This window comes from Cheilinus undulatus, linkage group 9 (assembly GCF_018320785.1).
Source record: "Cheilinus undulatus linkage group 9, ASM1832078v1, whole genome shotgun sequence".
NCBI lineage: Eukaryota > Metazoa > Chordata > Actinopteri > Labriformes > Labridae > Cheilinus > Cheilinus undulatus.
Window position 1 is genome coordinate 11,575,645 of NC_054873.1, and position 14,356 is coordinate 11,590,000.

Sequence of the window (14,356 nt, forward strand, 5' to 3'; positions counted from 1 at the left end):
CAGCAATGAAGTACAAAACATAAACCACTACTGAAGGAAATAAGGCTCATTTGAAAATAATAAGGTTATATTGAATATATCATACTTATCAAATGAGTCTATAGCCTCATCATTAAGTAACAGACTGAGTAATCACTGTAGCTGCAGCCTCTCCATTTTTTCTTAGTGTTGCTTTAAAATGGTATTTTAGCAACATGTGTGAAGCTCAGTGCAATCTGCCCTCATACTCATTGGCTTTATATTTGGAAAAGATGTTGACCTTCTGTCTGGCATTACATCAGAATTATAACTTTTTGTATTCATAAGAGGAGCTGGCCTTGGTGCTGATTCATTTTCAGCCCTGAATTTACCGACATCGTGCTCAAATAAGCTTCAAAACTTACTTATTATTTCTGCAGGAGCATCACAGGGGGTTATTAAAAATTGAAAGACTGTTTCCTTCATTGGATAAAGCAACTTTCAAAAAAATCATTTAGCATAAACTCACCCACACTCTAAAGTCTTCTCACAAGTATAGCTATAATCTTGTACCTGTTGTTTTCATCTCTTAAACCCTCCCACCATCCCTCACACCACCTTGAATGTAGAGCATGCTATCTAGAGCAGTGCAGTGGCTGGGACTTGGTCGATCATTGCTCCGTTTTAGCCGCCTTTAAACAGAGCGTTCTCGTTTGGGGACCTCAGACGTGGATATTTATATCAAACGGGTCAGCTGAAAAAGAGCCGGAATGAGCAGAAACAGTGATCTGCTCCGTCTGACAAATGACCTTCCTCCTCTGGGCTTGGATGTTTCAAAATGAGTCATGTAAGGATCAAGAGAGAGTGAAGAGTTCACTTCTTAACATCTCTGAGTCAACGGGTAGATGCCGTGCAAATGACAGCCGTGTCACTGCCTCATGAGTTATTTGTGTCAAGAAAATGGATCATTGCAGAAAGGTGATCCATTAACACAGATAGCGCTGATGGATTATAATGTGCCTCTTCAGACTGCTGAAACTAATTTTTACAAGATTTTTTTGGGAGCAGACCTTCAGAGAGGGGTCTGGCTGCAGATCGTACATCTCTGATGGCCACCCTCATGGACCATCTGAGACACGTATATCTAAGAACGGAAATAGACGCTAAAATTTTCTAAATTAAATGGGATTAATGTTCCATTAGGGTTAAGGTAACAGGACGCCAAAAATTAAAAGTTAAGAACATGACCTCCTGGAAAACATTGTAGCATAGCTTAGCTTATGTAGCTCCATTAGCTGTGTTAGCTACATAAATAACTTCACTACATAGCTAATGTAGCTAACATACCTGAAGCTAAGATTACAAAGCAGCCCTGAAGCTACTGCATTATCGACATTGATGTTAGCTTTAGCTACTTTTGCTAAAGCTCACAGTGCTACAGATAACCTAAATACATTGGTTTGCTGCTTTTAAAAAAAGTAGCATAGCCACTTTATTAAAGTCCCTGTAAAGTGATGAAAAATATCTTTATTCAAGGTTAGGTGAATGACTGGCCACTGTGTTATGAACCACCAGGCCAAATTTCAGTCATGAAAAACATCTCTAAGGTCATAAAATTCTCTTCAAAATCAGGAAAAATTAGGCAGTAGTATCTGCTCTAGGATGGTGTTGGCGTGTCGGTTGAATGAGCTAAAGCCATGCCCACTCATGGGTAATACAATCCTCTCAAATTCTAAAAAAATCTTCTGATCAAAACGCAGAGAGACAGTAGTTGGGGATTAAATTTACTGTTTTCTGGTACAAATCGCTCCATTATGATACTTTTAAAGATATACATGCCACCATGTTTTACCTCACAATGAGCAAAAACACAGCATGTTGCTGGCTGTTAACCTTCAGTGATGGCAGTGACATCAGCTAACAACAGACTGTATTAAGATTAGCTGCTCTGTGAGTTTATGTGATTGTAGCATTAGGGGGGTGGAGTTATCCCCATGAAAACTGCTGATGTCATGGGCTCAGATTTTAGGCCCTGCCCAAATAGAATAGTGCAGTCATGACATAATTTTGTAGGCAAAACCAGGAAGTTATCATATGCCTTCTGAAAATAACAAAAAAAAAAGTGTCCAATAAAAGTTTATGAAACTTACAGGTTTTGTTCATAAAGATAATCTTCATAAATTAATACTATAACCATCATATTTGATTTGTTAACATAATTGATTAGATTTAAAAGCTAATGTCATCTTTTATTGAACCACAACAAATTGACTGACTTTAGTGTCATTACCTGATACGAGTGAGAGGCAGGCTCGGTTACCATGCCCAGGTTGATGATGTATAATGGTCCTGACAAACGCTGTAGCTCTAGTTAGATGTACTTTAGCAACCGCCTTTATTAAGATGTGAAAAGATCACCACAGAATTTATGTCAGTCAGTTAACAAAAAAGTGAAAAATGCCATAGACATCCAGATGAGGGATTCGGAAGCGGTAATGCTAGCTCACTTCCGCATTTTAGGACACAAATTTGGGATTTCACTTTTCAGGGACTTTAAAGGTCTCCAGGTAACACTTCTTAATATGTACAGCAACTATTTGCATTTATTCTTTTTTTAATTGCCGTATTTTCTATCCTGTCAATTTGGCGATCAAAGTCTTCTTTGGGGGGACTTTGTGGACAAAAATGTTTATTTTCTTACCACTCTTTTCCAGTCAACTTTCCATTCATAAGTTTTGATACAGCCTCTGAGATCAGCCTGCCTTTTCTGCAGTGACCTTCTGTGGCTTACCTTCCTTGTGAAAGGTGTCAATGATTGTCCTTTTGGACAATAGTCAGGTCAGCATTCTTCCCCATGGTTGTGGTTGTGTTTACCAAACCAGAGCGAGAGAATGATGGCTCCAGTAACCTTTGCAAATTGGACTTTTCCACAATATTCTAATATTTTGAGATAATGGACTGCTGATTTCTTCATTGTAATGTTTCACTTTGTATGAGATGAATCTTGAATGTGTGGAAAAATAAACTTTAACTTGATTTTTTTTTTTAAATGCACCTGTAGGGGGCAGTTAAGGGTCCTGGGTCTAGACTAGTTGGGAACCACTGGTCTGTGCTGACAACCAGTTTCGTACATCAGTATGAGCAAAAGTTTCTTAATTCTGTATAATTACGTGTATTCAGAGATCAACCATTAGATCTTTATCTGATCAGCTATCAATGTAAGCACAATCTGTTGTCTCATAGTTAATATCTAACCCAGAAACTGAACAGTAAATGAGCTGTTTAACACTTGAATAAACTCCCTATTTGGTAAAATATTGGGCACTGTATTTCAGGTCAATATCTCACATATGAAGTTTCTCTTTCTCTGCCAAAGTCAGTTTCTGTGTCTTTAATTGTGTACTCGATGAACTGCAAATATGTGTCACAATGAGATGCTAATGATGTGCTAATGATATACCCCACTTTGATGTCTCTAAGTCACAGGCACTTTAATATCTGGAGAACTAACTGATATGAGGAGAAGCTACAAGTTTTTCAGAGACGGAGGGAGCAGGCGTGTTTTAGGAGCAGCAAACCCTGAGCAGAAATCAGACGCTTAAGTACAAATCATGAGCCGGAGTGATGCGTCTCTTTTTTTTTTTTTTAACAGAGCAGAGCGTGAGTTTCTTAAAATGCCTTTTGGCTGGAAGTCACTCTCTGTAAAAGGATGATGCTGTCTCTCTGCCTGCGATGCCAGGGGGATGAATAGACGAGGGCAGCTTGGCTGAACATTGCACTCTTCAAAAGGGCTGTTAAAACAAACACATTTAAGCTGAAAAAAAAGACGCTGGGCTGCCCGAGGAGACTTTCACTTCACACTGTTTGTATCTCTAAGGATGCAATGGGATGCTGTGGGCTGGCTCCCATCATACCGTTGTCATTTTTGCAGTAACAGCTTTGTCATTTATGGCTATTTAAGAGTGAAGAAGTAAAGACTGATTGAGTGGTGGATGGCAGTTACTTAACCCATTAAGGACTTTGTTAATGAGCAGATTTACATGCTTTGTTCTGCTGCAGTTGACATAAAAATCCCTTCAGTCTTCTTTAAAGGGCTCTCCTTAGATTTGTTGTTTAATAAAGGGGTTTTAAATGTGTATTTTTACATCTTCATGAGTCCCAGTGTGGAGGATACAGACAGAAATGGCTGACATGGCTGCTGTAGGAGGCGGGGCAGTCTTTAATCAAGGTGTGTCTGAGGTGCTGCAGAGATAAGTCGATTCCCACCTGACACAAGTCATTGAAAACACCATCAGTCTTTCTCATGTGACAGCTCTGTTTAGTCATCGGACATTCATCATTGTAGTGAGGAGTTTGTCAAAGCTGCTACATAAATTTGAGATTTTATCGGCACATAAAGAACGCTGTTTAGTGTTAGCTTGTCGAATGGAGTGGTACAAAGAATAAATGAGCTTCTATGTTCTTTATTTTTCCTCTTTGAAGGGGGGGGGCAAAGATCTTTGGGAGGGGGCTTGAGGCTTTGTCTGTTCTGAGACTGCCAAAATTACATTTGCAAATGTTGACTAAAACCACGATAGAGCAGTTATTAAGTAGTTTATACAAAGGTCTTTTGATAAGAAAAGCATGCAAAGGCCTTTTTAAGGATTTTATCAGTGAGACAATTAAATCTGTTGATTTTTGTCGGCAGTGGGGCACTTTTTCTTCTCTCTTGGGTCCTGGGGGGAGCTCTCCTTTTCTTGGGTATATGTAAGGGGGGCTACTAGAAAAAATGGCTGGGAAACACTGCTCTAGATCATTGCTGAGATGTTTCTACACCTTGATTGGAGTCCACCTGTGGTAAATTAAACTGATTGGACATGATTTTGAAAGGCCTCACAGCTGATAATGCATATCAGAGTAAAAACCAAACCTTGAGGTCAGAGGAAATCGCCTGCAGAGCTCAGTGACAGAATTGTTGTAATGGGCTGCTCAGGGGAAGGCTACAAAAAATATGTTGCACTGAAGGTTCCCAAGAGCACAGTGGCCTCCATAATTCTCATTTAAGAAGTTTGGCACAACAGCGTCCAGTGTAGGTACCAGATCTCCAGTCTCAGCAATGATCCAAAGAATCTGTGTGATATTTCAGCTATGGCCTTGATTGTTGTCCATTATGACACACAACATAAGAGAAAACGTGAAAGTTTTCAAGGCTGATGGCCAGTTTGTCATCAGGCAAATCCATCTTGAAAAGCCTCAATCCACAACATTTGTGCTTGACCTATCAGCGTCATTTAAAGAGATCGAGGCAGTAGCTCTGGGTTGGGTTCAGTTGCACTGAAAGCCAACAACAATGGCTGCCACAAGTGTTCAGCATGAGTTAAGCAAGTTTTTCTGAAGAGAAAATATGTTTTTGCAAGTCTTCTGATAAGCTTCGGCGGCAATTTTAGTTGCAGACATGCTTTGATTTTCAAATTCCATGGTAGTGCTAGCCTGTAAAGCTCAGGCTAGTACTGGAGCTGCGCATGTCTACTACGTCATTCTGTCTTGTCACTCTGATTGGCCTGTCAACTATGTGACAGGCAGAATGGTCATCCAATTACCTTCTGATATTTTTTAAAGTTCTGCCCTCCCCAAACACTTTATATGGAAGATTATTTCAGATGAATGTGAAATAGATAGATATGAAACAGTCTGTCTGGTGTATCAGGTTAGATCAGACTACAATCAGGATCCAAACATGAACTCTGACCTTTAGATAAGGGTGTTGCTGCCAGCCAAACTACATCATATTTGACAATACACAAGTGCTTTGTTGTAGTGTCCTTGTAAGTTCTGATTTTTTTTTTGTAAAATCAGAAATTACTGCAGTTTTAGAAGCATAGACGCTACAGTAGCTAGTGGTGCCACACGGCCTTGTCTGCTATGAGGCTGTCATCAAATTCACTCATAGTAACTAAAATCATGATGACATACCTGCTGTGTAGTTACAGGATAGTTAAAGCAAAGCCCTTTCAGGAAAAAAAACTCCTTATTATAACAATGGAACATATGCATAAGGGTACTTTGTGTTGAATAGTAACACTAAAAACAGGATGTGATAAGACAACACACCTACATTTGACGGTGATCCAAGTTATTATTTTTGGACTCTCTGTATTTCACTTCTGTCTTTGCCCAAAGATCCAGAGAAAGTGATAAACAGAAATAAAAACGTAAACATTCATCTCCCCTCAGTAGGAGGGATGACTAACTCCGCTCTCTCTCTCTCTCAGCTTCACTTTCAAACAGCCCAAAATCCTCTGTTGACTTTTCACTTCACACATCCTGTGTTCTCTCAGTACAAACTATTATTAACAGACTGTTAGCACTCTGACACAGCAATTACACTGTCTTTTATTAGAAACTAAGGTCAAAACAGACGCACACAAGGAGGGAGAGGATCATACTGCACACAAGTGAAAGGCTAAGATTATATGGGATTAAATACTGCAACCATCAGTCATTACTACTTTAAAAGCAGAGATAACATGTCTTTTTAAGGGGCTGCCTTTGTTTAAGCTTTCACTAGCTGGTGAGGTTCTGAAAAATCTAATTTTGCACAGTTCCACCATGCTGAAGTGGAGGGCCTGCTTCGTGTCTTTCATGAGATTAGATGTTTGGTTCATATTGCACTTTGCAACATGCATCATTTTTAAGTGAGTTACTGAAGAACATCACAAATGGCCAACATTCATTCATTGTACCTACATTTTCATTAAGTGTATATCAAAATACCTTAACTTGGAAAAGAAATACACTAAATGGCAACAAAGAGAGCAAGATTGCGTACGCTGCTTCATTATGGCAAACATCACAATAATGTCATTTTGACTGACTTTGAAATCACATTTATAAAAATGAAAATAAAGTAGTGAAAAATCAGAATCAAATATGAAAATATTGCTTTAGAAGTAAGACAAATAATAATGAATCCCCTTTGTTCTGTGTCTGTAAAAAAGTATTCACCCGCTTGGATGTTTGACCCTTTTTGATTTTATAAACCATGGTGGCAGCATCGTGCTGTGGGAATGCTTCTCGGCAGCCAGTAAAATGAATGTTGCAAAATATAGGAAAATCCTGGAGAACAATCTTATTCAGTCTGCAAGAGAACTACAAATTAGGAGAACATTTATTTTCCAGTAAGAATATGACCCAAAGCATACAGCAAAAGCTACACAGAAATGGTTTAAAGACAACAAGGTGAATGTTCTGGAGGGGCGGAGTCAAAGCCCAGACCTCCATCTAATTGAGCATTTGACAGAGCTTGAGCAGTTTTCCAAAGAGGAATGGATTGAAGTGTCCAGATGTGCAAGCCTGATTGAGACCTATCCACAACAGACTCAGTGCTGTGATTGCAGCCAAAGGTGCATCCATTAAATACTGACATGAAAAGAGTGAATATTAATGCAGTTGCTTATTTTACTTTACATATTTCTATTTTATTGGCATTAATTTGTAGAAGTCTGTTTTCACTTTGACATTCAAGATTTTTTTTTTTGTCAAAAAAGCAAAATCACATTGACCATGACTGATTTATAAAATCAATAAAGGGGTAAAACATCCAAGGGGGTGAATATTTTTATAGGCACTGTATTTATAATAGTGGTGCTGTACTCTTGTGATCAAACTTTACAAAAAAAAAAAAAAAAAAAAGAAACAGTTATCACAAAAAAACCCTATGTGCAGAATAAGAGCAACATGCCATGCAGCACAGTAATAGTACAGTACAGGATAACACAGTAACATTGAGGGCCCCAAGCAAAGTCCAATATGAGACCCTTCCATTCCATTCCTTGTGAAACTAAAAGCAATCATAGCAGGCAAACAAAATACTTCGAAGCATCTTTTTAGGTAACAAAGCCAAAAAACTACAGGACATCCCCAAATCTGAACTATTACAGCCAACAGTACTTCATCAGCTCTTTGAAGAGCATCATAGCTTAAACTCACCACGTCATTTCCCATGTTTATAGGCCAGGTTGGCCATAACTTATTAAAATATTAGCTCACTATTTCCTGCAACATTTTTTCTTTGGCCACAAATTTTACAATATTATAAGCATGTCATTTTACCGTGCAGTTATCAGAAAATTCATTGTTTTGGCATGTCTACTTTGTTCTAAATTTTTTGATGTGAGAACAGTTTAGGGCTTTTTGAGGGGCTTGGACCTTGGTGTTGGGACTTTGGGTTCTTCCCAAGGACTTTTGGATAATCAAACTCTATTTTAGGGGTGTTTTATTCTCTCTGCACCCTTTATTTAAATATGAAGTTCACATCTTAACCACTTATAGAAATTTTTAACGTACAATATACCTAATATAAATTACATGAACAGAAGGATTCAGTGACCATTACAGAATGACAATAACATTGTTTTCAAACACGTGTACTTTAATATGTTGTTGGCCCCCCTCTTGCAGTTATAACAGCCTCCACTCTTCTTGAATTTCCACAAGATTTTGAGTACTTCTGTGGGAATTTGTGTGCATTCATTCTGTAGAGCATTTATGAAATTAGACACTGGTGTTGGACAGTAAAGTCTGGCTTGGAATCCCTGTTCCAGTTCACCCCAATGGGTTGAAGTCAGTGGTTTTAATCAAGTTCTTCCACACCAAACTTACCAAACCATGTCTTTATAGTCCTTTCTTTGTGCACTGGGGCACAGTCATGCTGGAAAAGAAAAGGCCCTTCTCCAAACTGTTGCCACAAAGTTGGAAGCATAGCATTTTCCAAAATGTCTCAGTATGCTGAAGCATCAAGACGATCCTTCACTGGAGATGATGGGATCTAGCCCAAATCCCGAAAAACAGCCCAATACCATTATCCCAGTCCACAGCTCCACAGTCGAGTGGTAGTGTGCTTTAAAACCACTCCGTCCTAGGTTTGGCATTGGACTTGGTGTGAGGCTTTCATTCAGCTGCACGGCCATGGAAATCCATTCACTAAAGCTCCTGCTGCAAATCCCAAGGCCTCTTGAACTGTGAGGCCCCAGGTGTTGCCTACCTTTGCCTATTGGTAAAACCAGCTAAGGGGTCATTTGTTTTGGAGTTGGCATCATTTCTGCATTAGCAGCTCATTTCTCCCTCTGGAAATCATTAAGGCAGTTGCAGGCCAATGACCCTTTGTGGCCACTGTAATTCCCTTCCTAAAGAGAGCATTTTAAACTCTTTCTGCACCAATGTCACTTGCACATATTCTTTCTAATTAGCTGTGTTTGAGTAGAGAGTGAGCAGATTGAAGCAGTCTGTTGTAGCAGTGACAGTCCCCTCAGTGGCTCTGTTCTGTTGATGTTCTCTGACCCCGGCGAGAGAAGCAGCACTGTTTCATACCAACTCAGAGTGCCTTTGTTGTTGTAGTATCACGTTGTACCAGTCTGCAGTGTCAGCAAGCATTCATCCTGCAGGCAGCCATCAGCAGCAACTAATGCAATCTCTTGTCGTCTCTTCACCTGAGAAAAGCACATCAGGAGGTCAAAAGGACGCGCTGTCTCTCGAGGCTTCGCTCTCCTGGATTTACAGATTCAGGACGCTGTTCTGCTGTCTGTAGCATCGATGTTGCTTCAGTGTTGTGTGAGTCTGTCCTCTGCATTGAGAGTATCAAAGCAAACTTGCAAATCATCGCTCACCCTCGCAGCTTAGTCATGGTGCTGTGAGACCGGACGCGTCTGTGGGCAGATCTGCTGAAGTGTTAGAACTCCTCCTGACTGCAGCAGCAGCATGTTTGTTTGAACAGTGGAAGTGCTATCACTGTTCTCTGACCATCAACAAAATCCTTCAGTCTCCTCCTCCTCTCCTCCATGCAGGGGTCAGTGAATTAAAAATATCATTGTTTTCTATTTCACATTAGTGTTGGTTACTGCAGTGTGCCTGCAGGGAGGAGAAGCATATGGCGGTCAGTGTGTTGCTACATCAACAGAGGGAGCCACATCCTCTGGTTTGTCTCAGTGATGTGCTCTGAATCCTGGTTTTATGAGGTAAATGTTTTGTGGATTTTATCATCCAAACAGGTTTCTCTAAACTTTATGTTGTAGATGACAAATGAATTTTCTCCCTTCAGTCTTGCGGTGCTTTTAGCCGGGACTGTCTGCTTCTGCATGCACAGTATGTGCTCTTCTCTTATATGTGGGCCATTGCCAGTGCTGCTCATAAACACAAGCTAAGACAGTTATTTATAACCTGACGCACCGCTCAAACATGGTGGCAGGTTGCAGGAAAGTTTTTTAGCATGATGAGATAAAGGAGGATAAAGAACTACTCATAGGAAGAAAAGCTCTATTCAAGACTACTTTAATGTATTTACTAACCAGGCCATTAATCCACCATACGCTAAAACGTTCGAAGTCAAATCGGATTAAACTTCTGTTTAGGGTTATGGTAACATTCCTACTCAACACTTTCAGTCATTGAGAGCCTGTTAGCATTCTGTTGTTAGCTTAGCTGTACTTGTTTTGAGTGCTAATGAGTAAATGTTAGCATGCCTACATTAACAGTGATGATAAACACGAATCAGCTTTGTGTTTTGTCATTGTTAGCTTGTTAGCATTGTGTGTTTACCAGTCTAAGCTTGGGTTTGTCTGTAGAGCAAAGTGGATAAAAGTTAGCATATTAACATTACTGCTTGACATCTTCAAGCTAGCAAAGTAATTGTAACCTCTTATCATAACAGATAAACCGTGAGCATAGTTTACTGTAGAGACAGAAAAACTGTAGGTTACTGAGAGTTCAGAGTTCTGTGAGCCAAAGATGGGTAGACAGCACTGGGTAAGTATCCTGCTAAGTCAACACATCCTCTTAGCATTTAACTGTTAGCCTAGCTGTACTTGTCTTGAGTGCTATCAAGCAAATGTTAGCATTCTGACATTAAATGATGAGCTTATGATGAATATATTCATGTTAGCTTCCAGATGTTGTTTGTTTTCTTACTGGTATATGTTAGCATACTTAGACTGAACATTTACTTAACAGTTGCTTAACAATACCGAGTCAGTGTGAGACCATTAGCAAGCACTTGTTAGCCTAGCATTTTTTAACGTGAAAACTTCAAAGATGACTTTACTGAAGACTAAGGGAAAATGTGGTTTAATATGAAATATTCATTTCAAGTGATGCTTTTTCATCAGTATTATCATGATAGTGCCATTTAGTTCAAGGAACAGAATGTAAAAGACAATCGGGCTGAAAGAGGCTCATATAGCTGTAATAATCATCTGTATTCAGACATATGGAGAGCCTTTCTCTGACTCTCAGAATGTCTATACAAGCACAAGCACTGTGCTGATTAGCATATTGATATTAAAGCCGTACCATTTGCAAATTCTTTTCTTTACCGAACTTCTTATTTTTATCAAATCCCTTTTAACTGAACTCTGGATGATCCTCCTTCCTGCTGTCATTATGTCTCTGTACAGTAACTAGGTCTTGAAATGACTGACAGGTGAGGTTTTCCAAGAAAAACACATGTTGACAACCCTGATCCTAAAAAGACTGCAGCGCCGCAAACTCAGGGGATTCACTGAAGATCCCGCTGGTTGAAAGAGTCACTGAGAGCCCTCTATTATTAGACCCCTCTAATATTAGAGCCTGCATCTGTGCTGAAACAGAGGGGATTTAACAACTTAACATCTCCCCTCAGTGGAATTTACAGCTGATGCATAATTATGATGAATATGCATGAGGATGTATGGAAATGTGCTCAACAATTAAGTTCATTTTGTGACTCTTTCTCTGTTTTGTGTGCATGAATAAGTTGATTTACTTAAAGAGTCATTTAAATATTCATGGCCTGAAATGTAAAGATGCCACTGACAAGGGCAACACTGCCAATGGCATTTGTCTCATCTATTAACAGAAATCAAACTATAGAGGAGGTAATTACATAACAAGTACAGGTGGTTATGATTATAGTCGTATTCTTAAGCGTCACCCAGCAGACATCTGTGACCTTTTTCCTCTTCTAACTATTATTCTTGTAAAAATGTACAAGCAGGTTTACATTGTCTATACAATGACAGACTGCTGAATGCAGTATAGTAAATCTCTTTGATGCAGGGAGGTTTTTACGATGAGCTCTGGATATATTCCAACACAATGTCCTCAGTCTAGACGGTAAATGTCTGGTCACCTTGTTTATCTTAATTATCCTATAGACTCTGATAAGTTGAATCCCTAACTTAACTCTTAAATCATGAAAGATTAACGTCATGTTTGCATCTTCATCCTACAGGACAAAGAACTCTACACCACAGAAGTGATGTCCTAGAGACGGTGGTGCTCGTCAACCCTTCGGGAGACACCGTCGTATCTGAGGTAATTTTGCAGTGTAGTACCTATAGTACCTTCATTATGGCTCAAATCATAATCACGAGTATCTTGATTTAAATTGAGTTAAAGACTAAAAATATTCATCAAATTCATTCATTCAGCTTAGACACTGAATTCAGTGTGTTCTATGATGGCCAAAAAGCACCATTTCAGTCTCATCAGACCATGGCACTCTCTTCCATTTGGCCGTGGAGTCTTCTACATGCGCTTTGGCAAACTCTAGTTGTGAGTTTTCTTCAACAGTGGCTTTCTCCTTGCCACTCTCTCTTAAAGCTTTGACTGGTGAAGAACCTGGACAAAAGTTGTTGTATGCAGAGTTGCTCCCATTTCAGTTGCTTGTAACTCTCTCAGAGTAGTCATAGGTGTCTTGGTGGCCTCTCTCTCTAGTCACTCAGTTTGTAAGGACGGCCCAAGGCAGATTTACACATGTGCCATATTCCTTCTATTTCTTGATGATGGATTTAATCAAACTCCACATTTTATCTGAGTTATTGGAGTGTTCTTTGGGTGTAATGGTAGCCAGGAATACTGATTAAGCAGTGACTGGACCTTCCAGACTCAAGCGTCTTTATACTACAATCACTTGAAACATATTCAATGCACTCAGGTGATTTCCATGTCACTAATTGTACGACTACTAGCACCAATTTGCTGGCCCTCTGTTGAATTAGGTCAGTCACTTTAAAGGGGGTGAATATTTATATTTATTTATATTTTTATTTAATTGACATCACTTTGAATAAAACTTTTTTTCCTTTACATTAAAGGGGTTTTCTTTATTTTTTGTCATCAAATTACATTGATAATGACTGATTTATAAATTCACCTAAAGGGTAAAGCATTTTTACAGCTAGGACTGTAACCTCAGTTGTACAGCCATAATAAAACCAGAAACATTTTCTTTTTATGTCAGTGTATTGCATATGTTGATATTATTAAGTGGCATCAGGGGAGGGCCCATTTACTTGGACTTTGATGGGCCCAGACATTTCTGTTAGCAGACCTGGGGAGAGGAAGAGGTAGAAAAAGGGGCCTTGATATAAGGGGTTAATTGCTAAGCTAAGTTTATCTGTAGTTAAAAAGAAAACAATTCATCAGATCAGCTGCTAAAGTGCAAGAGTACTTGATGATAGACAATCAAATAACAGCAGTGATTAAAAACTGATCAAATAAATAAGCAGCTTAGAAGCATGTCTGCGGACACTAGAAACGACAAAGTGCAAGCAGCAGAAAACCTGAACTGATGCTTTGTTTAAGTTGCATGAAGGCTTTTTTTCTCATGTACTAGCCAATCAGATACTATCATGGGTGAGACTGTAGAGAGAAAAAAACAGAGCCAGAGGGTAAGACAGTCGTCACAGCAGAGTTAAAGTTGCGTACTCTTAAATAATTCATCTGATCAGCAATCAGTAAAAAAAAAAAAAAATGCCAGTCCTGATAAGTAAATGCTATTGGCTCTGATGATTAGCCAGATCAATAATCATTCGACCCCTACTCCTGACTTTGTTTGTATCCGTCAATTCCTTATTGATAGGCACTGTTTGAAGTTTTCAATTTAAATGTCTTTCTGACAACAAATATTTTGTTTAGCCCATTAAAAATGTGACTTATGTAGCTGACATACATATATGGGGATGAAATTGTGTGAACCCAATTACATGGCAAATTTTTACTGTATTAGTTTAAAAAACATAAAACTACAAATCTTTTTGTCTTCAATTGTTCTGTAGTTTATGTATGAAAATATTTCCTTGATCTCATTAACCTTGACACAATTAAAGCCCACATTTCATTGCCAATGACTCAGGTATTTCTCTCTCTATCCTGGCTGCGTTAGCTCTCCTTTAATCGTCCTCTGTCTCTCTCTCTTTTTGCGTGTCCCAGATCCAGTCTCTAGTCACAGACTCAGCAGGACACAAGCTCCTGGTCTTGAGTGGTCAGAGCTCGGATCACGGCGGCCTTCTCCTTCAAACTGGGGTTTTCACCTACCAGACCTTTTCATGTGTCTTTGCTGATCCTGGGGTGAGTCAGAAATACCTCTATACTGTACTTGAATGAA

The 14,356-nt window shown here is 39.2% G+C and overlaps 1 protein-coding gene across 1 annotated transcript in view; it reads left to right on the top strand.

Annotated features, from left to right (window-relative positions):
* The window catches only part of map1ab (microtubule-associated protein 1Ab), a 71,039-nt gene that overhangs the window by 38,482 nt on the left and 18,201 nt on the right, over positions 1 to 14,356 (top strand). The window contains exons 2-3 of the mRNA XM_041795327.1: positions 12,200 to 12,282; positions 14,182 to 14,319. The gene's annotated coding sequence lies outside the window, so the exon portion shown is untranslated. The remainder of the gene's footprint in view (positions 1 to 12,199; positions 12,283 to 14,181; positions 14,320 to 14,356) is intronic.